Source organism: Bubalus kerabau, chromosome 4 (genome assembly GCF_029407905.1).
Source record: "Bubalus kerabau isolate K-KA32 ecotype Philippines breed swamp buffalo chromosome 4, PCC_UOA_SB_1v2, whole genome shotgun sequence".
Classification (NCBI taxonomy): Eukaryota; Metazoa; Chordata; class Mammalia; order Artiodactyla; family Bovidae; genus Bubalus; species Bubalus kerabau.
Genome location: NC_073627.1, coordinates 103,104,009 through 103,130,582, shown reverse-complemented (window position 1 = coordinate 103,130,582; position 26,574 = coordinate 103,104,009). Strand labels below are relative to the sequence as shown.

The 26,574-nt window shown below is 41.1% G+C and overlaps 1 long non-coding RNA gene across 2 annotated transcripts in view; it reads right to left on the bottom strand.

Annotated features, from left to right (window-relative positions):
* Window positions 1–25,122, bottom strand: part of LOC129650022 (uncharacterized) — a 98,860-nt gene extending 73,738 nt beyond the window's left edge. The window contains exons 1-3 of one of the 2 annotated variants that reach the window (XR_008713542.1): window positions 25,029–25,122; window positions 23,385–23,612; window positions 12,716–13,169 (exon numbers count right to left, since the gene is read on the bottom strand). This is a non-coding gene — a long non-coding RNA (uncharacterized LOC129650022). Of the gene's footprint in view, window positions 1–12,715; window positions 13,170–23,384; window positions 23,613–25,028 lie in introns of those variants that run through there. The other variant, XR_008713541.1, reaches the window with a different exon arrangement.
* Between the last annotated feature and the right edge of the window lie 1,452 nt (window positions 25,123–26,574).

Here is a 26,574-nt window from a genome sequence, read left to right as displayed (position 1 = left end):
GGCTAATCCTGTTATCTTAAAATGTAAATTATGAGAGTGGATCTGGTTAAAATTTTCACAAACTTGAGACATTCCTTTGATTTATTGTAATAACTAATTAAAAAGTATATAACTCCCTTGCTAACACTAGCGAGGCGGGCATTCTCCGTCCCCCTTCTGATGTCTATGTCAGAAGCTTTCTCTGTCCCTTTTTATACTTTAATAAAACTCTGCTATACAAAAGCTCTTGGATGATCAAGCCTTGTCCCTGGACCTGAAGTTAAATCTTCTTCAGAGATCAGGAATCTGACAGTTTACCTTAAGCTATCAATGGCACTGGGAAAGTTGGACAGTCACATATAAATCAGTGAAGTTAGAACACACCCTCACACCATGCACAAAAATAAACTCAAAATGACTTAAAGACTAAAACATAGGTTATGACACCATAAAATTCTTAGAAGAGAACATAGGCAAAATATTCTCTGACATAAATTGTACCAGTGTTTTCTTAGGTCAGTCTCCCTAAGCAATAGAAATAAATGCAAAAAAATAAACAAATGGAACCTAATCAGATTTACAAACTTTTGCACAGCAAAGGAAACCATAAACAAAATGATAAGACAACCTAGGAATGGGAGAAAATATTTGCAAAAGATGTGACAAACAAGAGCTTAATTTCCAAAATATACAAAGAGCACATACAACCTAACAAAAAAAAACAACACAATCAAAAAGGGACAGAAGACCTAAATAGACAGTTCTCCAAGGAAGACATACAGATGACCAATTGGCACATGAAAAGATGTTCAACATTGCTAATTATTAGAGAAATTGAAATCAAAACTACAGTGAGGGTACCACTTCACATCACTCAGAATGGCCACCATTAAAAACAACAAACAAACAACAAATGCTGGAGAGGGTGTAAAGAAAAAGGAGCCCTCTTATACTGTTGGTGGACATGTAAGTTGGTGAGACCACTATGGAAAACAGTATGGAGTGTCCTCAAAAAACTAAAAAAAGATTTGCCTTATGATCCAGCACTCTCACTCCCAGACAAAACTATAATTCAAAAAGATACATGCACCCCAATATTCATAGCAGCACTATGTACAATAACCAAGACATGGAGACAACCTAACTGTCCACTGACAGATGAATGGGAAAGAAGATGTGGTGTGTGTGTGTGTGTGTGTATACACATACACATACAATGGATATTACTCAGCCATTGAAAGAATAAAATAATGCCATCTGCAGCAACATGGATGGACCTTGAGATTATCATACTAAGCAAAAGCAAATCAGAAAGATAAAGATAATTACCATATGATATCAATCCATATATCAACTGTGTGGAATCTAAAATGTGATACAAATCAACATATCTATGAAACAAAAACAGACTCACAGATACAGAGAATAGACTTTGTGGTTGCCATGCAGGGATGGATTAGGGGAGGGAAGGAATGGGATTAGCAGAGGTCAACTATTATATATAGGATGGATAAACAACAAGGTCCTACTGCATAGCACAGGCAACTATACTCAGTATCTTGTGAAAAACTATAATGGAAAAGAATATATATGTATAACTGAGTTGCTCTGCTGTACAGAAAAATGAACACAACATTGAAAATCAGCTATACTTCATAAATTTTTTTTTTTTAAAAGAGTAGGAACAAGAAATACAAAGATGGACATCGGCCTTAATTTCTAATTAAACAAGTATTTTCGAATGCAAGAGGTATCTCATTGAAAGGCTTGAGCCCCAAATGTCCTTAAAGGCACACAAAGAAGTCTTTGTTTCTGGTTCATCTAGAGATGCTCCCAAAGATACCATTTCCTAGTCTTTTGAATGCTCTTCTTAAGGACAAGGAGAGAGGCAAGAAATGAGTTTGTCCTTCCTTGGTCTCTAAGCCAGGTGTACCAGAAATGGCCATCATGATTTCTGGCATATTCAGAGCCCTTTCTAAAAGAAACTGCCCTACCTTAGTACCATGTTTGTTGTTTAGTCACTAAGTTGTGTCCCACTCTTTGTGACCCCCATGGACTGTAGCCTGCCAGGCTCCTCTGTCCATGGGATTTCCCAGGCAAGAATACTGGGTTGCCATTTCCTTCTCCAAGTGATCTTCCCCACCCAGGGACTGAACCTGCATCCCCTGTTTGGCAGGTGGATTCTTTACCACTGAGCCACCTCTGCTACAGCTGATTGGACCAGGAGTGGGGGATCTGACCCAAGGGCAGGTAAAACATTGGCTGGCCAGTGGTCCATGAAGTGGTGTGGGGCTAGAAACTGTTTCAATAGGAAAGAGCAGGAACAGTGGAATTTTTGCCCCTAGGAATTTGAAATGGAAAAGATCTAAGGCAGAGAGCATGCATCTCCAAACCAAGAGGGATCATTAACCAGGTGAAGTTAGGATAAACCAAAATTATGAGAAAGCAAAAAGCACAATGCAGAGAAGATATATATTAAAGGTTCTGAGGCAGTTGCTGGGTTGTTAGATGAAGTGAGGGCATAAGTAGACACAAACACAGTTACTAGGAATCAGTTGTCCTCAGAGGAAATGTTTGTGTGTTTGATAGTTAAACAGTCGTAAGTTAAAGTAACTCTATATATTATAGTAGAAAGACTGAAGCTAATTTTGCCAGATCTTTTATTTTTTTTTCCCTCAGTAAATAGAAAACATGGTATCAGTGTTCCCCTGGGTCTTCAGTCTTCCAGCAAACATCACTAGCCCATTCTTAGTGTTCAAAATCTGTCTTGGCAGCCTTGCTCTTTTCTGACCACCTTTGGCCATCCATAAAGCTAATTTCCATCAAGCTCCTTTGAGTCTCGCATGAAGGTGACGTGAGAGGTGGTTTCCATTTTTCTTCTGTTAGGCTCCATGAGCACATTTGGCCTGTGTTGAGTCACAGCCCTACAATCTGGCACATTTGCCTGCCTTCATGTGTTCCCACATTCCTCCGGGGAAAGCCCCAGTGGATTCACAGCCCAGCCAGTACATTTTACAGTCGGTAATAGAGCCCCCAGGGATTATGTGTGAAGAAAGTATGCGACAGATATCAAATCTCCTCAGACACTTCGGTTTTTATTTTAAAGCTTGGTTTTGCCTTAGCTCCTCTATTTTTCCTTTAATTATGTCCACAGAATAACCCCAGATGTGGTAATCAATGAGGAGATCAAGAGGATAATTGGAGGTCATTTTATTTCCTAAAAGAAGCTTGGCCCTAACTGGGAGAAGGTGAAAAGATCCTAGAATTCCCTCTAATTCAGAGGTTTTCAGGGATACACACGAAAACAATTTAAATTTTCTAAAAGCTAAAGAAATGCAAAATTCAATCAATATAGAAGCTTGAGTAGATGTAGTAAATTTGCTGAAGAGATAAAAGAATTGCGAAATGGTCCCTGCCATGGACAATTGGGAATCTAAGTGTCCCATGAGTGTTGTAGCAAAAATTTAGTCATCATGCCACCCACGAGGAACTTTTCTGTACTTCATAAATCACAGCACAAAGAGATGGCAAGTCCAAAAATATTTGGAAAGATAATCTCAAAATAGTTTGGGATTTTATAATTAGCTTCTTTTAACCTCAGATATATAATTAAGAATAGAATTTTTAAAGAAAGCTAAATATACATTATTATTTTTACATTAAGGAATTTGTGAATATTTTGTTATTTGCAAAAGTTAAAAATAATTTAGCCTATTAGAATAAAGGCATGTCTGGTAATTCTAATTTCATATATATGCTTCAGTTAATTTATTTAAATTTATGATCTTAAGTTTAAGTTACTTTATAAATAGTATTGGAACATGGTAAAATTAAGATTCACTGAATTTATGAGTTTGGTTGATAGCTTTACAAGGGTTGAGTTTGATTGATAGCTTTACAAGGGTTGAGTTTGACTGATAGCTTTACAAGGATTAAGTAGATAGTTAAGCTAAGTCAAACAATTGATATGCTTGAAAAGGCTATAGGATGGTAATATAGGTGGATATAATACATAAGTGAAAAAGTGAAAGTGAAGTCGCTCAGTCGTGTCTGACTCTTTTCGATCCCACGGACTGTAGTCTACCAGGCTTCTCTGTCCATGGGATTTTCCAGGCAAGAGTACTGGAGTGGGTTGCCATTTCCTTCTCCAAATACTCACATAACTTCCCTCTTACTTGAAGCTCCACTAAAACAATAGCAAAGGGTCATCTTTTTTTTTTTTTTATTTATAATAGAGAAGCCCAAAAGGATGGAGAGAAAAGGCAAGGAGACAATGGCAATAAATTTTGGAAGCTAAAAAGCAGATCACCCTTAATTTACTTAGCAGATGTACAAAACCTGAATCTTAAACCTGAAATGGAGATTTCCAAGAATATCTTGATCTAAACCACAGAGCCCTCAAAAGACTCAGAGCAGAAACTGGGGAGGGAGGTGGGACATAGCAGCCAAAAACGGAGCACTGGTTAAAAGCAGTTGGAACCCTAGATCTTACCCCCAACCTCAGCCCTGAAAACCTCTAGGGTAGTGCCTCTCCCCATCCCTGGCAGAATAAATGTGGAAGTTTCTTCTCTGAGCAGAATCAGAGGGTCTCCAGGCTGGAGGACACCAAGCCTTAAGTGACAGTATGAGCACTGTGCTGAAGAAAGGAGAGAAAATGAATATATGTGCATGGCATGCTGAGTGCTACGACCCTCAAAACATCACTACTTCCCCAGCCCCCATCCCAGTCTTTCCCATTCACTTCCAAGAACCACTGAGCACTAAGCCTCTATCTGTCAGTCAGGAAATTGGGAAATCACACAAATACAAGAGGAAAGACCCCTAGAGATAGCAGCATCAGGGATTCCTCATTAACAGCCCAGCTAGAACCATCTAAGTGAAGCTCAAAGTTGACAGACCCCACCCATATCCTCAGGACTTTCAGTTTTCTCTTTTATGCACTTTTACACATGATCAGAGAAACAAGGTTTGCCAGACATCTGAGAAAATGCTTTAACACGGAAGACAGAGATCAAAACTGACAAACTAGTGAGTAGGGGCAGACACTACACAGGGGAAGGAAAGTTACATAATAATCAGAAATAAGCACAGATATTGCAGCCAATGAAAGAAGAACAAAGTGGATGAGAGTAACATTCAGGGAACGAAATAGAGCTCTTGGAAATAAGAAACATGACAGCACAAGTGAAAGAAAACCAAAGAATTAGGAAATAAAGATGGAGAATTCCTCCAGTTAATGAGAAAAATGATGGAGATGGAAGAAGAAGATAAAAGAAAAATAATAAGGGACAAATTTGGGACAAGCAACATCCAAATAATGGGAGTTCTAGAAAGAGAGAAATGGAAATAAAGTATAAAAACTTAACTGAGTTAATCAAAGAAATAATTAAGAAAAATTTCCAGATCTGTAAGACAGTTCTATTAAAAGAACTCATCAGGTTCCCAGCATGATACTTGAAAATAATACCCATCAAGCCACAGCATTGTAGAATATCACAATTCAATTGTGGAGATAGGTAGCTGCTAGGAAGAAATAAGGTTCCTAGAATTAATATTTTAAATGGGATGAAACTTTGCAAAAACCATAAAATACGAACTACAAGACACCTCAACAATGACTTCAAAATTTGGAGCGAAATAATTTCCAACCTATACTTTCCTACCCATACAAACCACAGTTAGATGTAAGGGTATAAAAATGGTATTTTCAGGAACAGAAATATCAAAACATTAAGCTTTCATGCACACATGCTCAGGAAGCTAGTGGAGGATGTACATTATCAAAACAAGGGAATTAACCAGTTATCGAGAAATAACTGGGAATTTTGAGTTCCTATATTTTGACTTCTTTTAGGGTGAGAAAGCAGGTCACTCAGCTCTACGTTAGAATGTGGAACATTTAATAATGATTATGTAAATGATATTGGAGAAGGCAATGGCAACCCACCCCAGTACTCTTGCCTGGAAAATCCCATGGACAGAGGGGCCTGGTGGGCTGCAGTCCATGGGGTTGCTAGGAGTCGGACACGACTGAACGATTTGACTTTCACTTTTCACTTTCATGCATTGGAGAAGGAAATGGCAACCCACTCCAGTGTTCTTGCCTGGAGAATCCCAGGGACGGGGGAGCCTGGTGGGCTGCCGTCTATGGGGTCGCACAGAGTTGGACACGACTGAAGTGACTTAGCAGCAGCAGCAGCAGCATGTAGATGATATTACCCTAATGGCGGAAAACAAAGAGAACTAAAGAGGCTCTTGATAAAGTTGAAAGAGGAGAGTGAAAAAGCTGGCTTAAAACTTAACATTCAAAAAACTAAGATCATGGCATCCAGTCCTATCACTTCATGGCAAACAGATGGGGAAAAAAATGAAAACAGTGACAGACTTTATTTTCTTGGTCTCCACAGTGATTTTGGAGCCAGGTCACTGCAGCCATGAAATTAAAAGATGCTTGGTCCTTAGAAGAAAAGCTGTGACAAACCTAGAGAACATATTAAAAAGAAGAAACGTCACTTTGCTGACAAAGGTCCATATAGTCAAAGCTATGTTTTTTCCAACAGTCATGTACAGACATGAGAATTGGACCTTAAAGAAGGCTGAGCACTGAAGAATTGATGCTTTTGAACTGGTTCAGGAGAAGACTCTTGAGAGTCCCTTGGACAACAAGGAGATCAAACCATTCAATCTTAAGGGAGATCAATCCTGAATATTCATTGGAAGGGCTAATGCTGAAGCTGAAGATCCAATACTTTGGCCACTTGATGTGAAGAGCTGACTCATGGGAAAAGACCCTGATGCTGGGAAAGATTGAGGGCGTGAGAAGAAGGAGCAACAGAGGATGAGATGGTTGGATGATATCACTGACTCAATGGCCATGAGTTTGAGCAAACTTCAGGAGATGATGAATGACAGGGAAACCTGGCATGCTGCAGTCCATGGGGTCGCAAAGAGTCAGACGTGACTTAGTGACTGGACAACAACAACAACAACAGGATTTTAATAGGAGGAGATAATTCTAAAATGTTATGTAAATTATACAGGGAATAAGGAAATGGGTGCAGCACATGGATGCAGGTGGAGGTAATCTCCAAGACAGTAGTGAAGGGAGGTGTCAGGGAGTCCCAGGTAGAGACTACATCGAGATTATAGCAGTAAGACTCCAGATGTATACAGATGGTCATCACTACATCACCAGCCATCATACTGTCTTTCCCAATCAGCTGAACTACTAAAGGATATGATCCAATAAAACGGGAATAAACCAAGAAGGAGGGAGACATGAGATCCAGGAAACAGGGATCTTACTCATGAGAAGACAAAGGGAATTCATTAGATGACATTAAAGAGAAGTCACAGGTGACAATATATGGCAGGCCTGGACCAGCCCAGGTAGAAGAAGGATGAATTTCTGCTGAAGGGCAGTTTCCACGGGGGAAAAAAATAGCAGTGTTAGATCCTGGCATGATAAAATTTATGAAATACCGTACTGTGAGATTTGTGAAAATTATGGGACAAATTAGCAGAGTGTACGAAAAAAAACTCTAGGCAAACTTTTATATATAAAAAAAGCAAGCAATTGTTAACTTAAAGAAAACTAAGAAATAAGAATCATAGTGCCATATAGTGCTTAGCTTAGAATAACATTTATATAGACAAATACTGTGACCACTGAGACTTGCCTCAACCAAAGATCTTGATATAACTGTAATGAGACAGTGGTCTGGAGAAACAAAGAGGATGGTGGCGAGAGAGTGCAATCCTCCTTATTTATTACAGGTCAGGAGAAATGAGTCACATTGAGCTGCCAAAAGTTACCAAGAGATGCATATTATTTAGAAATGTGGAGAAGTGTATATTCCAAAAGAATGGCTGAAAGGGTCAAGAGTAGCTGCCTTTGGAAAAGCAGAGAGGGAGCAGTGGGGCAAGGAAGCTGTCTTTTTAAAAAATTATCATAAGCCTTTTTGTATTATTTGTGATATGTGCAGAGTTAACAAAAATAAAAATAATAGAATATATTAAATTTATAAATACTATTTAAAATGTTTAATGATCAAATAAGTTTGTAAATGAATCCAGGTTTAACCAAAGTCTCCTAAAAGTGCTTCCCAGGGTTGCTAAGATTATGTATAAAATAATGATGCTGTAAGTTGAACGTTAAAGCCTAAGGAAGAATTAGGTTTAATTAAGTTGAATAAATTTAATGATATGTGTGTGTGTATCTATATAGATATATAGATATAGATAAAAAGTAACTCCTGAATATCCTTTCCTGTGCATAAAAACTCATCTTGACCACATGAAATCTCCTCATATTGTCAGATTTTAAAGCCAGTACTGAATGCTGGGGAAGGGAGAGGTGCCTGGGGGTGCATGGCTGACTAAGCTTTGGAAAAAGAAAGGAAGATCTTCAACCATGGGTTTTTCATCAGTTCCTGCCATCCATATACTGGGGACATGGACTGATTTGTGCACCCCAGTCTCATCAGACAAACAGGATGGGATGTTTGATCTTGAAGCTCTGTCTGGTCATTCCTGAGTCACATTTTGTGCTGAGCAGTCTTCTCCCCAGCTCTGGGCAATTCCCCAAGGGATAGATAGGAAGGCTGACAAATTGCTCTCTCTATCCTGTTAGTGACCCTTCCTGCCCCAGAGTCATTAGATTCAAGGAAAATGAGCAGTGGCAGCTAATTAGGAATAGATTGGGGTGGGAGTAGGCAGGCAGCAGGGAATGAGTGGGAATCCAGGGACACAGTTCAGAGACTTTTCTCTAAAGAAATCCAACCTAAAAGGACAGACAATTGTTGAATTAGCCCACACTACTGGGCATTCATTTTAAAAGATTACAAGAGATATTTCAATAGTTACCCTCAGGAACTAATTTTTTCCATATTATATAGTCCTCTAGCTCTTCAGAATGCAGGACTGGGCAGGCTAAATTTCAATAGGCAAGACTCTAAAACACTGTATTGAGCAGGACATCAGAGGGACTAGAGTATACACATATATCTATGAAGGGCCAGATAGTAAATATTTTAGCTATATGATCTCTGTCATAACTGCCCGAGTCTGCCATTTTTCAGCACAAAACCAGCCATGGCTGTGCTGTGCTCAGTCTTGTCCAACTTTTTGTGACCCCATGTACTGTAGCCCACCAGGCTCCTCTGTCCATGGGGATTCTCCAGGCAAGAATACTGATGCCATGCCCTCCTCCAGGGGATCTTCCCAACCCAGGGATTGAAACCAAGTCTCCCACATTGCAGGCAGATTCATTTCCGTCTGAGCCACCAGAGAAACCCAAGAATACTGGAGTGTGTAGCCTATCCCTTCTCAAAGGGACCTTCCCGGCTCAGGAATAGAATGGGGGTCTCCTGCATTGCAGGAAGATTCTTTACCAGCTGAGCTACCAGGGAAGCCCCAAAGCAGCCATGGTCATATGTAAATGAATGAGCATGGCTGTGTTCCAATAAAACTTTATTTACAAAGACAGACAATGAGCCAGATTTGACCCCCAGACAGTAGGATCAGAAAACTAACTTTCATCCAAAACTGCACTGGATGAAATTGTGAAGTAGATGCATTAAATGAATCCTTAATGATGGCATTTCAGGTTGTTTGACAAGTGGGTGAATATCAGTCAGAATCTTGTTTCAACTACTGGAAAACTATCCAAACTTGTTTAAAGCCAAGAGAAATTTTCTGTTTGTTGTTTATATAACTGAAAACTTAGAGGTAGACCTGGCTTTAGGAGCAGTTCTAAATGACTTCTCTTTCCTCACCTTTGGGCTCACATTATCCCCTGTAGAGGGCATTCTCAACCAGCTTCTCTTCTCAAAGTTATAAAATGGTTGCCTCCAGCAACCAAAGCTAGATCCTTCAAGATTCACATCCTATGGCAAGAGCTTGGAATTCCTGGCAGATGAATTGAGACCACGCAAATTAAACTCGCTTTAAGCCAGGTACTCATTCAGTCTTAATATCTGCTAGTGCAAGGCTTTTTTCTTTGGCTTTTTGTTCTAGAAAGGTTCTGATAACTCTTGGGCCATATTCTTCCTTATAAATGTTACAATCAGCTTATCAAGCTCCAAGGAAAATCTTATAGGGTTTGTGACTAGAACTGTATTAAATTTGTAGACCAACCTGAGGAGGATCAACATCTTGACAATATTGTCTTCACATTTATGAATGTGGTATAGTTCTCTCCATTTATTTAGGTTTTCTTTAATATCTCTTAATGCTTGTGCTCAGCAGCTAAATCATGTCCAGCCCTTTGCAACCTCATGGACTGTAGCTTGCTAGCCTCCTCTGTCCATTGGATTCCCCAGAGGAATACTGGAGTGGGTTGCCATTTCCTTATCTAATCTCTAGCTATTTATAATTTTCCCCATAGAGTTCAAAAGGGAAGATGGAGAAGCAAGAATACACAGAAGGATTGTACAAAAAAGGCCATAATGTCCTGGATAACCACAACAGTGTTATCACTCACCTAGAATCATACATCCTGGATTGTGAAGTCAAGTGGGCCTTAGGAAGCATTATTATGAACAAAGCTAGCGGAGGTGATAGAATTCCAGCTGAGAGCTGTTTCAAATCCTAAAAGATGATGCTCTTAAAGTGCCGCACTCAGTATGCCAGCAAATTGGGAAAACTCAGCAGTGGTCAGAGGATTGCAAATGGTCAGTTTTAATAAAGTAGGGCCATGCCAAAGAATGTTCAAACTACCACACATTTGCACTCATCTCACATTCTAGCAAGGTAATGCTCAAAATTCTTCAAGCTAGGCTTCAACAGTACATGAACTGAGAACTTATATATGTACAGGCTGGATTTAGAAAAGGCATAGGAGCCAGAGATAAAATGCCAACATCTGTTGGATCACAGAAAAAGTGAAAGAGGAGAGTGAAAAAGTTGGATTAAAACTCAGCATTCAAAAAACTAAGATCATAGCATCCAGTTCCATCACTTCATGACAAATAGAAGGGGAAACAATGGAAAGAGTGATAGACTTTATTTTCTTGGGCTCCAAAAATCACTGCAGATGGTAACTGCAGCCATGAAATTAAAAGACACTTGCTCCTTGGAAGAAAAGCTATGACAAACCTAGACAGTAATATTAAAAAGAAAAGACATCACTTTGCTGACAAAGTTCCATATAGTCAAAGCTATGGTTTTTCCAGTCAAGTATGGATGTGAGAGTTGGACCATACAAAATGATGGGTGCTGAAGAATTGATGCTTTTGAACCCTATTGCTGGAGAGGACTCAGGGGAGTCCCTTGGACAGCAAGGAGATCAAACCAGTCTATCCTAAAGGAAATCAACCTTGAATATTCATTGGAAGGACTGATGCTGAAGCTGAAGCCCTAGTACTTTGGCCACCTGATGTGAAGAGCTGACTTCTTGAAAAAGACTCTGATGCTGGGAAAGATAGAAGGCAGGAGGAGAAGGGGGTGACAGAGGATGAGATGGTTGGATACTATCACTGACTCAATAGACATGATTCAATAGCTCAAATAAGGTTTGAGCAAACTCCAGGAGGCAGTGAAGGACAGGGAAGCCTGGGGTCACAAAGAGTCAGACACAACTGAGTGACTGAACAAGAACAAAACAAACCTCAGTGACTTAATACAGCAATAAACATTTGTTATCTTCACAGTAATATGGGCCAGGAATGTGGGAGTATTTTCTGACTTGGATCACTCGTGAAATTGCCATCAAGCTGTCAGCCAGGGCCGCTATCATCTGAAGATTTGACTGGAGCTTGAGAGTCACATTTCAGGTTATTACTCATGCCTAGCAAGTTGGGGCTGATTGTTGGTGAAAGGCCTCAGTTTATCCCCCATGGGGCCCTCTTCACAGGATGTTTGAGTGTCCTTACAGCATGGCAGCTGGCTTTCCTTAGAGCAATTAAAGAGAAAGAGAAATCTGCCCCCCGCCCAAAGCTATTTTTTTATGGTCTAATCTCAAAAATCACATAGCATCAGTTTCTATTAAAATTGAGAAGTTAGTCTGGCTTATTTTCAAAGGGAGGAGAATTAGTACCACATTCTAAATCTCAGGAGTGAAGAAAGCACCATCCTCGTAGTCTAAGGTTTCTGATTTGTTATTTATTTTTATTTTTTTGCAGAAGAGACCTCTAGGCTCATACAGAAATGCACATTTGCTTTTCCTATTTTTACAACATGCTTCCACCAGATATTTTGGTAAATTCTAATAGAAGAAGATACTGCTTCCTTAGTACTGTTCTCACCAGAGCCCCTCTTGGTCTGAATTACAGCCATATTAAATGAATTGCACCCACCCGAGTCTTGCTCTCATTCCTTTGCATATGCTTTTCTCTCTGCCTGGATTTCATCTCCCCTGGCTTATTCCTGCTTAAGCCTTTCCTAACCTGAGTCTGGATAGGATTCCCCCCCACCCCCCACTTACATTCTGCTATCACACCCTATGCTTTCACCTTCCTGACACTAATCACACTATAACATGATAGAATCTGGCCCTCGGGCAGCATCAGCCTAATTTGGATATTTGTTAGAAATGCAGAATTTCAGGCCTCCCTTCCCACACTCACTGAAACAAAAAACTCTGGGGTGGGACCCTGAAATCTGTGCTTTCACAAGCCTCCAGGTTATCCCAGTGTTCATTCAGTTTGAGAACCACTGCTTGCTCTAATGTAATTGCCTGTTTACTGTTTGGACTCCATACCAGAGGTCAGCTCCATGGGATAGGGCTCTCTCTGTCCTCATCATCTCTGTGTCTGCCAAGCCCATGATCGGTGCTCTGTCAGTTCTATGTGGAATCTGAAAGATAAAGGTAAGAAAGAGGGAGGGGACTCGGTCCGAGAAAACTGCCCAGGGACTGACCTCCACCTCCCTGCTTCTACTCATCTCCAAAGTCAGCTACACTAGATGCTCCAGCCTTTTGCCTTCTTTGCTTGCTTGCTTGCTTTTTTGCATTTCCTGGAGGTTCATTGCCTTCCAAATAAAATTGCTTCTAAAGAAGCTGGGACCCTGGGGCCCAGGACAGGCACCATAAGCTTGAAGAAGTGCTCGGGGACAGGAGACACAGCTGGTCTGGGGGTGGTTGGTGGCTCTGTTAGTGACTAGGTTTGGCTGAGCTTCAGCAAGTCTCTGTCCCGCACTGGGTGCTCTGACAGCTTGTGGTGGGGCAGGTGTGTTGTCTTCTCCATGGGAACCTATAACACAGCACAGGAAGTGTAATGAAATGGGGCAGAAGCCAGATAACTGTGATAGCACTGAGGGGACCAGCAGGAGGACTTCAGGGTTACAACCCAGTGACAGTGGATGCAGCAGCCAAAGGAATTTCAGTTGTATTCACTCCAAGTTCTTCTCTCCCCTCTCTTCTCCCCAGCCCTCACTGTTGCTCTTATTCTCCAGGTCTTGATGTGGTACCCATCACGTGACCATTTGCAGATCAGGACCATGGACTGAAGTAGAAACTTATTTTTCTTCAAATAAAGCAAACCAAACATTCACTGTACAGTTTTGGATTGTGGTTTCAGAGGAGAAGTCTTCTCCAGTGTGTGTATGGAAGGCAGTCCAGACCAGCGTTTGTAATGACGTTCCTATCTGACTCCCTCATGAATGTGGAGCTTATCATCTGCATTCTCCTATCTGTCTTGTGATCGCCTGTGGAAAAGAGGGCTTCCCTCTGTGATTTCTCCTGAAGGGAGTGGAGATTACTGATGTCAGTCATTGTGAATGGACCATGCCAAGGGTTCTCCAGAGTGGCAGGGGTTAAAGGTGGAGCCTACCACAAGGAGCCAGGCAAGGATGCTTCCCACCAGGGAACCCCAATGTAATGGGAGTAAGTCAGATTCCATACGCCCAATTAACTACTTCAAGGGTCAGCAAACTGTGGTCCCTAGGCCAAATCCAGCCCACAGTCTGTTTTTATAAATAAAGTGTTATTGGAACACAGTCATGACCATTTATTTATATGTTGTCTGTTACTGCTTTACCATCATGACGGCAGAGTTAAGTAGTTGTGACAGAGTCTGTTAGGCCCACAGAGGCTAAGTATTTATCACTGTATCTGGCTCCCTACAAAGTTTGTAGACTCTTGCTTTGATGGAACATTTATATCCTCTTTATGATATCCAGCCTCTGGCTCTGGCCTGGTCATATTTAAAGGGTCTAGCCTGATTTCATCTATGCTAGTGGGCTTAAAATATTTACTTTAAACTTTTAATTTAGAAGTAATTTCAAATTTATATAAAAGTTGTAAGAATAATGCAAAGATTATCAAATACCTTTTACCAGATTCACCTATTAACATTTTACACCGTTTGTGCTCACACTCTATGTATTTATATTTTCTGTTTTCTATTCATAGTATATAATATTCTTAATCATTTGAGACTGTCACATACATCAAAGCTCTGTACTTGTGAATGCTTCATGTGCATGTGTAGGCTTCCTGAGAATTAAGATTTTTTCTTTTCATAACCAAGTACATTTAAATTTTAGTAAGGTTAATATTGATTGCCAAGAAAGGTCCATATAGTCAAAGCTATGGTTTCTCCAGTAGGTATGTATGCATGCGAGAGTTGGACCATAATGAAGGCTGAGTGCTGAAGAATTGATCATTTCAAACTGTGGTACTGAAGGAGACTCTTGAGAGTCCTTCAGACAGCAAGGAGATCAAACTAGTCAATCCTAAAGGAAATCAACTCTGAATATTCATTTGAAGGACTGATGCTGAAGCTGAAACTCCAATATTTTGGCCACCTGATGTGAAGAGACGACTCATTAGAAAAGACCCTTATGCTGGAAAAGATTGAGGGCAAGAGAAGTGGGGAACAGAGGACAAGATGGTTGGATGGCATCACTGACTCAGTGGACATGAGTTTGAGGAAACTCTGGGAGATAGTGAAGGATGGGGAAGCCTGGCGTGCTGCAGTTCATGGGGTCACAAGGAATTGGACATGACTTAGTGACTGAACAACAATATTGACACCATACTTTCGTCTACTCTACCATCCATATTTCAGTAATGTCCTTTGCACTATTTCTTCTCTTCCAGTATGGCATTCAGGGTCAGGAGTTGCCTTCACTTGTGAACATTAGCTTTTGAGGTTTGACTCCATGAAGGAATGAAACATATCCTTTATAGTTAGTTCATCTCCCAGAAAAGTGTAAGGAAAAGGCAACCTTTTCTCTGGCCCTTTAGAGCTTATACTTGAGGAGCACCTAGAACGTTCTGGGGGAAGTTTCTAGGAACTGGGGAAATGTTCATGAAATGGGATTTCTAGAAGGCAGGTAGATTCCTACAGCTTCTTGCCCCTCCTCTGAATATGGTGGTCATGCCTCACATTTGGAGATCCCCAGAGAGGAGAATTTCTAGCCCAAACTCTTTACTCTCTGGCTGCAATCAGCCCAAAAGATCCCTTTCCATGATGATCCCCAGCCCTAAAGAGAAAATGTATGTAAGACTCTATCACCCTGAGAATTTGGAAGTGTGGGGATAAACAAGGACCTTGGAGCCAAAGGCACAGACTTAGAATCTGCAGATCTGGGAAGGACCTGTGCCTGTTGACTTGTTAAGGATCCAACTTCATATAAATTAAAATTCATTATATCAGTTAAGGCTACCATTTAAAGCATAATTAGTCATCCTTTTAAAAATAGAGAAATATTTTTGGTTAGCATAAATGGGTTAAATAAAAATTTATGCAAGAAGCAATAAAGTTTGATTTGGTGTATCTGTAATATATGTAACATATATAAGTAATCTTGCAAAAATATGTGTTTAAAAATATAACATTCATTTAACTGTTTATTCATTTTTTATCAACGATTTATCGGTCTATTGTGTGCTAAGTGCTGGGGATGGAGAAATGAATCACACATTCCTGGATATGCTGGGAGGGACCATTTTGCTGTATTAAAGAATTTGGATTTATCTTTCAGAAAGTATAATGTTATTCTCACTGGGCCTGGCCTGGGCCTAGAAATGCAGGTTTGAAATTCTGACCCTTCTGGGGGTGGTAGCACTCTTTTGGAAAGTGTGATGCCTGTGGCTGGACTGCAAATACTGGTAAAGGGTTTAAGTCTCTAACGATTCTTCCAGAACAGCCAGCTGACAATGAGTAATATGCAGTTTGATGTGAAAATTAGAAAACTGGCAGACGAACCTGCAAGAAGGAAATTGGATTTCCAGAGAGACGAATGGGAGGCCATGCGGCTGAGCAGGGTTCATAAGATGCAAACGCAGGCAGGGGAGTTGCAATCCTTGCTCTTGCTCAGAGTGCAGAATAAGTCCCTATTATTTATTTATATATGGGTGAAAGCGAGAGTTCCATGGTCCTGGTGTTTTTATGATCAAAATGGATGGATTCAATATCGAGTAATGATGTGTTCAAAATGAAAGGCACATCATTAAATGTCACAGGCGTTTATTAACACAGTTTCCTTCTTATTCAAATAAAACAAGCATTATCCCACCAGGGCCCACGTGACTCTCTCGCCTTTTCTCAGCAGGTTTTGGAGGAATCTCTGTTTCTGGGAGGCAGTGTGGTGGAAAGCAAATCTGAGAGAAGTAGAGGGATGTGATAAGGAGTGCTCTCTTTCTCTTTAGCTTCCCCATCATGTTTCATTAGGTTACTCATTTGTTTCCCATCCCTTTTCTCCTCTCTTATTCCTCTGCTTTTCACTGCACATTATTGAGATATATAAATGGATTCTGGGGACTTCCCTGGTGGCGCATTGGATTAGAATCTGCCTGCCCGTGCAAGGGACACGGGTTAGATCCCTGGCCTGGGAAGATTCCACATGCTGTGAAGCAACTAAGCCTGCACGCCACAACTACTGAGCCCACTTGTTGCAATTACTGAAGCCTGTGTGTCTAGAGTCCATTGCTCCACAACAAGAGAAATCATGACAATGAGAAGTCCGAGCACCACAATGCTTGCCAAAACTGGAGAAAGCCAACACACAGCAGTGAAGACCCAGCACAGCCATAAACAAATAAATAAAAGAAATAGCTTCCATTCTCATGAACTGTGACTTGTTTCCCCCACAACAGTTAGTTGGGAGGAAATGGCAACCTTCATCTCAGGATCCTTTGAACAAATCCATGCCCAGAGCCACTCAGGCTAAAAGACTGCACAGTTTTGAATGTTCATGCTCCAGCTGAAAGAAACCGACTTTGGAGAAATGACATAAATTCATTACTACTGCACTGAAACCTCTTTCTGCTCGAGGCAGAGAAGATAAATTACCAACCAAGTGATATAAAGTTAGTTTGAATATTTTGTTGGATCAAATGCATCACAATGTCTGGAAATCTCTCCTCTTTCAAGTTGGAATTAAAGAATGGTTATCAGACCAATAATAGACACTATCATTTGCATACATTTCATCTCAAGGGACTTCTGAAGTTATGCAATACTCCAGTGGTTAATTGTTCTTCACACTCCTGACATATCAAATTACAGCTCAGATTAGGGAGAAACTATTGGTGATCGAGATGACTGGCAGGAGTTCACAAAGAGGGGCCTCTTTGAGGCCTGAAAGAGTACATGGCCAACAGGGGTGCTGCTGGGCCTTTTAAAGTGTTCCCATGAAGGAGGTGAACTTGACAAATTTTATTTGAAAGCAGGTTTTCTCCATGTTTTATTATTCCAAACAACTAGGCATCCAAAAATTCTAGCTTTTTTCTTTTTTTTTTCTTTTGTCCCTTTTCATCAAAGACTTATTTTTTTTAAAATAACCTTTAAAGTTGTCATTGACTCCATTTTCCCCCAGAATTCTTATTGAACAGGTCTCTGGTCTCAGAGGTTCTATGGAAGGAATTAATAATCAGTGTGTACTGAGAAGGTGTAACAACAGCAGGCTGATTTTTGAAAATCCTTCCTGATTTCTTCATAATCTCAGGGGACCGTCAATAAATAATATACTCCATTTTATTACTCTGAACCTCCCAAGCACAGCACAGAGGCAGGCATGAGAATGATATGCCTTTCTTGCTGAGTAAAGAAGTAACTAGCCTTTTCCCATGGTGCCATGTTGGGCTGTACCCCACAGGCCTACAAACCCTGTGCTTGCCAGTTTCAAGAACAAAGAAAGAGCCCAGAGGCAGCAACAGAGACATCAATGTTTTAACAGAGGGGGGAATACAGTTGAGGTCCTGAGTTGACACTCCACTGTGTAAGGCAGGCTGCTGGCAGGACATGGCAGCAGTCTGTGCTCCCAGGGGAGGGGGAGGTTACCAGTTATAGGGGAGCTGACATCAGGTTGGCTCACTGGTTACCAAGTAGTTGAGATTAACAGAGGGACATGCCCCTCACTGCCCCTCTTATAAGCTCTTCCATAATGGAGATGTTCCCATTTAAAGGTTATAACAATCACCAACTGGGCCTGGAGCAAGTATGTAGGAAGGTCAGTCCTGTGAGTTGAGTGTGGGTGAAGCAGGCACTAGTCAGGCAGGGGATGGACAGAGAGCAAGAGAACAGACATCTTTGGTGGCCTGATAATATACTCCACTCCTACATACCCTGCATAACCCTTACAATGTTGGTCCATTCCTCTTCTGCAGTACACCTGGGGTCAGGTATCTACGTAGAGGGGCACTGAAATCAGGTATCACAAATACAGTACAGATGCCAGCAGCAAAAGTATAAACTGAAAGATACCAAATATGCTAAGAATAGTCATTTGCCAGGATGTGGGCAGATTCTGAAGGTAAGCACTTCTTGGGTCAATGGAGAGGGAGTCAATGGTGGCAGCATCTTGTCCAGTTTATAAGGAAGATAGGGCCACCCCAGGCTTTCACAAGCTCAAAGCCAACCCCATGGTGGCAGTGGGGAGGCCCCAGCTCTAAAATAAGCATTCTGTTGGCTTAGCCAGGAGTCACCAGTCACAGTACAGATCTACTGCCCTATGTTATGATGCATGCCATTAGGTGTGCACCCACTGGGCTATGCTTAGTCCCTCAGTCGTGTCCGCCTCTTTGAGATCCCAAGGACTGCAGCCCGCCAGGCTCCTCTGTCCACGGGGATTCTTCAGGCAAGAATACTGGAGTGGGTTGCCATGCCTTTCTCCATTAGGTCTTTCCAAACAAAAAATTGTTAATCCCAGTAGTTGGACTTATGTGTCCAAAAGCCAGCCCATTCCATTCCACACAGCATAGCCCAGTCAGTTGTACAATAATGTTTACTGACATGGGTCCTTCTGATGTACTGGCATGTATGATAAGAAGATGGTGAGAGTCTAATCCCCCCATGGTCAACAGTCCCCACATAGTCACTAATCAGATCAGTTTCATGGAAGTCCAGAGGAGGACGACAATGGCATCTCACTGTAGACCAGCAATTCGGCTCAAATAAATTTTTTTCTGCTCACACTAGGAATGAAATGTAACACATCTAATAGGCACAACAGAGAGGAGATCTTCACCATTAAGCAAGATACAAGCAGTACCTGCTCTTGGAGACAATACCACACTTGATTGTAGTTTTTGTCCTGGTCTGCAATACAGTTCAGAAAACTCAAGTTTTCTGTAATACAGGAGCACATCCAAAATCACCCTCTACAATGGCCACCTAGTATTACCTTGGATGTCAGAACCACAGCTACTCCACTTTGACGTTCAAATGTATCCTCCTCCACAATGGCCAGAGCAGATGTATAATGAATGTTTGATAGGCCACAAAACAAGCCACTCTGGTCAGTAAAGTTTAAGTTTACCCATATATTTGCCAGAATGTACCCCATATACCTCCATATATGAATATTTTTCCATCATTCCCCCCGAAGCATATATCCCTTGAAGGAGGAATGCTGCTTGCCCTGGGTCCAGATCATGTCCCTTGGTGCTAGGCCTCCTTTTTGTTTGCCTAGCTATCCACATTGGGAGAAAACTGATTAGATATTTTGAACAGGATCAGAGGTATGTTAATGGGGAAACACTTTATAGGCTACACATTTTATCACTTATACCGAAGTATTACACAAACATTGTACATCTGCTTTTAGCGGCAGCCTTAAAAGCAAGCAGTGATACATCATGTGTAGTTCTACTCTGTGACAACTTCAGTAGATAATTTTCTTTCCATCCTGAACATCAGGACAAAAGAACAGCTAGCACAATAACTCTCATAAATACAGACCTCAATTAGCAGAAACAATTTAATATTCACTGAAACATATTTTTCTTTCCAAAATTACCCTCATCTTCACCAACCAGAGTCAAATTGAGACTAATTTGTTTGCAAAGTCAGTCTGGTCAATTGACCACAAAGGCTGTGGTGGGATTTCTCAGAAGGAATCTCAGGCAGAATTCCTAAAAGGTCTCTGAAGACCAGGAAAACCATGGCAAAGTTGTGCCATCAGGCTCCACCTCAGTGAATTTCTCCCTTCTAGAAGTCAGGAAAACATCAAGATTCCTGCACTTGCCAGGAGAGAGTCTTCTCCATTTGCCTGATAAGGCTGCTCAGAATCCAGGCGTCTCCAATTTTCAGAGAGGCCAGGCAGAGAAAAAAGAAAAATGGTTCAATTCCACCCACAGGGGTAGTTTACCAAATTGCTATAAATCATCACTAACTTGAGGGGAAGGGTTTCTTTCTATGTGGAAAATAGAGTTCAAAACAAGTAATATTCCAGACAAAAACCATAAAAATTATTCCGATATTCAGCAGTTCACTCAATAACCAATCTTTTAAATTTTTTATGAAGCCATCAGGTTTTCCATTAGGATTCTTTAATTTCTTAGCCAGTTCAGTGGTATGAACTAAAGTTTATCAGAGACCTGTCCTTGTCAGAAAGACCTTCCTATGAATCTTCTTGAAGATGAAGTGCTTTTGTAAAAGTATCAAAGTATAACCGTCTATAAATGACAAAAGATGTATAAAGCCAAGGCTAAACACTTTGATTGCAATATAATCAATAAAGAAAATTGCTTACAATAACTAGAATTATGACTGATTTTAATCTTCATCTTTAGAAATCTTAATCTCTGGCAAAAACTAAGAAGCAAGTAATTGTGAACTGTTTGTCATACCAGAATTTTCTGATAGGAAAACTTACACTTTAGTCTTCCTCTCCTAAGAAAGTAAAGGTAGATAAACTTAGACCCATGCTGCAATTAATGTTCCAATATTCTATCCATTTGAAATGACTCAGATAGTCAATGAATTTTATTTAACTTAGTTTACTTTCAAGTTACCAAAATCTGGTAGATATTCCCCAAACATAATTACTCCAGTAGAGTTTACCTAAAGGTTCTTATCTCACTTACTTAAAGGTTCATCCTATCAAGTTACTTTCTTTGCTGACAGATTTGCAACAAATATAATAAGGTCCTATCTAACCTCTAGGAAACTTAGGTCCAACAGAAGTATTATACTTAACACTGATGACTCAAAAGATATATCTTTATTAAATCAAACCAATAAGCTTAAGGAGCTTCAATACCAGGTATTGATTCAGTATTGAATATGTTCCAGATCATGTGAACCTGAAATTTACTTGGGACACTTTCTTTTATTTTCCTTTTTATTTCTGAGAATTTTATATTTTTTAGAATTCTTTTATATTTCTGAGAATTTATATAAACTTTTAATTTCTTTTCAGCCACTTAAGCAGAGCTTATCTACAAACCAATTGTCATGGTCCGGGTGCAGGTTGGAAAAGAATTTCCAGACATGAGACAGAATGAGAGGGAAATAAAATTAGAGTGGGAGACACTCTTAGAACAGTGAGCCAGCTCAAGGGAGAACTGACGTTGAACAGGGGTCCTTAGTCCACTTTTATACCCAGGGTACAAGAAGTGGGATAGGGGTCTTGTGGGTCATTTGCTGATTGGATGAGGCAGATATACTGGGTGGCGGGGAAGAGTAAGGCAAATATCTTCTCCCTATGGGGTAGGAGGGGAGACAGCTGATACTGCTTAGGAGGACCTGAAATCCATTAATAGTTACAACATGGGGGAGGGAATGACTATAACAGTCTGGTTTTTCTGTTCCTGCATTCCAAGACTGTCTTTGGTTTTATCTGCTCTTTCATCCTTGGGTCACCACACCAACCTTATAGTGCCATTTGGAGGCAGAGACATCTCATATTTATAAGATACACATAAACATATTTGTATCTATATAGACACAGATCTCTCAGTTTTCCTGCTAGAGTCTAAAAGGCCCTCTGTTTTGTGTGTGTGTGTGTGTGTGTGTGTGTGTTTTAATTTTAAACTCAGGATTAAAATTCCCGAGGGCCCAGGTAGATTACTTTCTTTCTCTAAAGACATATGCAAAAACCAGTTTTGAATATCTAAAGAGTCTCATCTTGGCCATATTCAGGGTTTTGTTTTTTTTTTTTCTTTCAGTTTCTGAATTGCCCATTCAGTTAAAAAAATAATAGTAATAGAAAGTAGTACATATTATTCACTCACATTCAGATGCTTCATTTTAGAGGAACAAGAATCAGTATTCAAGTTGACCTTTGCATCAGCTATTTAGCTAAGCCTCTGTGGCCTTTTTTAATATAAAAGCAATGGCCAATACTACCCAAAGCAATCTACAGATTTAATGCAATCACCAAATTACCCATGAAATTTTTCACAGAACTAGAATAAATGCTTCTAAAATTTATATGGAACCATAAAAAAAACTCATAATTTCCAAGTCACCATGAGTTAAAAGAAGGATGTTGGAGACATAACACTCCCCGATTTCAGACAATACCACAAAGCTACAGTCATCAAAACAACAATGTATTTGCACAAAACAGATATATGGATCAATGGGACAGAATAGAAAACACAAATAAACCCACACACTATAGTTGATTAATCTTTGACAAAGGAGGCAAGAATATACAATGGAGAATAGCAGCCTCTTCAGCAAGTGGCGTTGGGAAAGCTGGACAGCTGCATGTAAATCAGTGAAATTAGAACACACCTTTACCCTATATACAAAAATAAACTCAAAATGGCTTAAAGACTTAACTATAAGATAGGACACTATAAAATTCCTAGGAGAGAACATAGGCAAAACGTTCTGACATAAATTGTAGCAATGCTTTCTTTGGTCAGTCTCCCAAGGCAATAGAAATAAAAGCAAAAAAACCCAAATGGGACATAATCAAACTTATAACCTTTGGCACAGTAAAGAAAACCATAAATGAAAAGACAACCTATGGACTGGGAGAAAATATTTGCAAACAATGTAATCAACAATAGCTTGATGTCCAAAATATGCAAACAGCTCATATAACTCAATAATGAAAAAACCAAACAACCCAATCAAAAAATGGGCAGAAGATCTAAATAGACATTTCTCCAAAGACATAACAGGTGGTCAATAAGCACATGAAATGATGCTCACCATTTCTAATTATTAGAGAAATAGAAATCAAAACTACAGTGAGGTACCACCTCACCCTGGTCAGCTTACCCGTCTGAAGCAAGGTCCTAGAACAACATCTCACTGTGAGCAGAGGATGGCCAGCAGAACGTGGTGGCAGTTTTCTCAAGGAGGTAGTGCTTGTGTGGTGAGATAACCAGTTATGGGGGAATTGACAGGTAACAAATGCTGGAGAGTGTATGGAGAAAAGGGCCTCCTTCTATACCATTGGTGGGAATGCAATCTGGTGGAGTCATTACATAATAGTATAGAGGTTCCCTAAAAATAAAAAAATAGAAATTATCATATGATTCAGCAATCCCACTTCTGGGCATATACTTAGACAAAACTATTATTCAAAAAAACACATGCACCCGAGTGTTCATAGCAGCACTATTTACAAATGGCCAAGACATGTAGCAACCAAAATGTCCATCAACAGATGAATGTAAAAAATACATGTAATATATATTATACACACACATATACATACAAAGAATATTACTCAGCCACAAAAAAGAATTAAATAATGCCATTTGTAGCAACATGGATGAACTTACAGACTATCATATTCAATGAAGTCAGACAGAGCAAGACTATCATACATCATACATATCACTTTTATGTGGGATCTAAAATATACAAATGATCCTTATTCACAAAACAGAAACAGACTTACAGACATAGAAAACAAATTTACATTACCAAAGGAGAAAGAGTGGGGAAGGATAAATTAGGGGTTTGAGATTAACAGATAAAAGCTGCTATATACAAGATAGATAAACAAGAACCTACTGGATAGGACAGGGAAATACATTCACTATCTTGTAATACACCAAGTGGATAAGAATATGAAAAAGAATATATACGTGTAACTGAATCACTTTGCTGTATATCAGAAACTAACACAACACCAATTAAAAAGAAAAAAGCAACAGCCAGCCCACAGCTGCGGGCACTTTTTTCCCACTGTAATAACAGCCAGTATCTCTCAAAAAGTCTTGGGGTATCTATGATGAGTTCTCTATACACTCTTGGTGGACCCCATTCATCAATGACAGCCCCCACAGGACCCCACAGACTAGTGGATGGCTGAAGAATTGATGCTTTTGAACTGTGGTGTTGGAGAAGACTCTTGAGAGTCCCTTGGACTGCAAGGAGATCCAACCAGTCCATTCTGAAGGAGATCAGCCCTGGGATTTCTTTGGAAGGAATGATGCTAAAGCTGAAACTCCAGTACTTTGGCCACCTCATGTGAAGAGTTGACTCATTGGAAAAGACTCTGATGCTGGGAGGGATTGGGGACAGGAGGTGAAGGGGACGACAGAGGATGAGATGGCTGGATGGCATCACTGATTCGAGGGACATGAGTCTGAGTGAACTCCGGGAGTTGGTGATGGACAGGGAGGCCTGGCGTGCTGCGATTCATGGGGTCGCAAAGAGTTGGACACGACTGAGCGACTGAATTGAACTGAACCCCGGGATTTCTGCTGCAACTTTCAGGTCCCCATTCCTCGCCCTCATTTCCAGACATCTGGGAGCTCACAGACGTTTCCTCCGTTTCTTGGCTACTCCGCCAGTTGTTGGGCTGCACCCTGCGGGCCTGCCAGATCTGTGCTTGCCCAGTCAAGACCCAACAAAGGGCCCAGAGGCAGCGACAGAGACATCAGTGGTTTAATGGGTGGGGGGACTTACATGTCTGAAGCAAGGTCCTGGAGCGACATTCTACCATGAGCAGTGGAGATTAGCGGGCAGAACGTGGCAGCAGGCTTTGTAACAAGGTTGGGGCGGGGGGGGGGGGGGGTGACGTAACCAGTTATAGGGGGAATTGACGTCAGGTTGGCTCATTGCTCACCTGGGAAACTAGCCGGGGGCACGCCCCTCACGCACCTCACGCCCTTCACGTCCTTCACAGCCCCTCACCGCCCTCTCTGATAAGCTAACTTGTGGAGAGGGTCTTCTTCCTTTTTTTTTTTTTAAAGCAGAAATGTGTTTATTAGGCACCCTTTTTCCTGACAGAGGAGCAAGACAAGGAAAGAAGTGCCTGTAAAAATCTCTCGGGTTGCAGGAATCTCTCAGAAGATTCCAGAGAATGTAGGAGCTGACTGGCCGACACCTCAAGAAGAATACTATTTGGCTGGATCATGGCAGCAGGCGATGACCCAAACATGGAGCAGACTTGGCTCCTGGACTCCACAAGCCCTGAGAAGTGAGTAGGCAGCACCGAGACACCCGCCAGAACACTGGCAGATGCGAAGGGCCTGACGGCTGAGGCGCGCCACCACCCCTGAGCCAGCAGGGAGGTGGGGGAGGGGAACTGCAGGGTTACAGGAAGACCTTCACCTGGGCCAGGTCCGAGGGCCTTCCCCAAAACTGCCAGCCTCGTCCTGATGCTTACTCGGCCCCATACATAGGGGTTTCTAAAGACCTGAAGATTCTTGGCTTCCTTTGGCTGTGAAACCTCCCGGTGGCACTGGGCTGCATATCTTCGGCCACCAGGGTGGAATTTGCACTGCCCACACCTGGCTGTTGGGGGTGGCCCATGGGGGGATGACATCATAAGCTCCTTAAGGATGGGCCTTTGTGCATCAGGTTCATATCAGATGTTCTGATCTAAAGGTTAGAATAGTTCTGATGTAAAGGTTAGAACAGTCACCAATGGGTCAGGGACAAGTATGTAGGAAGGTCAGTCCTGTGAGGAGGGTGTAGGGGAAGCAGGTACTGGTCTGGTAGGGGATGTGCGGAGAGCAAGAGAGCAGCCATCTTGGGTGGCTTGGTCATACATGCCATTCTTATAGTTCTCGATATCAACCACGCAGCTAGCGTATTCTGCAGATACACTGATGCTGAGCTGATGTGAACGCAACCTCATTAGGCAGTTTAAGCTTCAAATGAGAGACATTCTGGATTGCCGTTTGTTAAGTGGGCTTCCTGCAAGGATACAGGGATATGTGAAGTGGTCGTTTTTGTCATGCAGTCACCTCTGTGGCATAGTATCACCAAATATTCTGTGTGTAATCCTGTCGTTTCAGGCCTCTCTCACTCTAGTGTCACATAGCTTGTGTGGCCGATGTGAGAGAAAGTGGTGTGTAGAATTTTCCAGCATAGGCAGTGGAGATCAGTTAAGATCAGATCTCCCACTCCAGCTTTTCCTGTCTCTTTCATGGTGACCTTGGAGGCCACCATATTAAACTGTTTCATTCTAACAGGATGGAGTCTTCAGGAGCCTGGAATCCTCAGT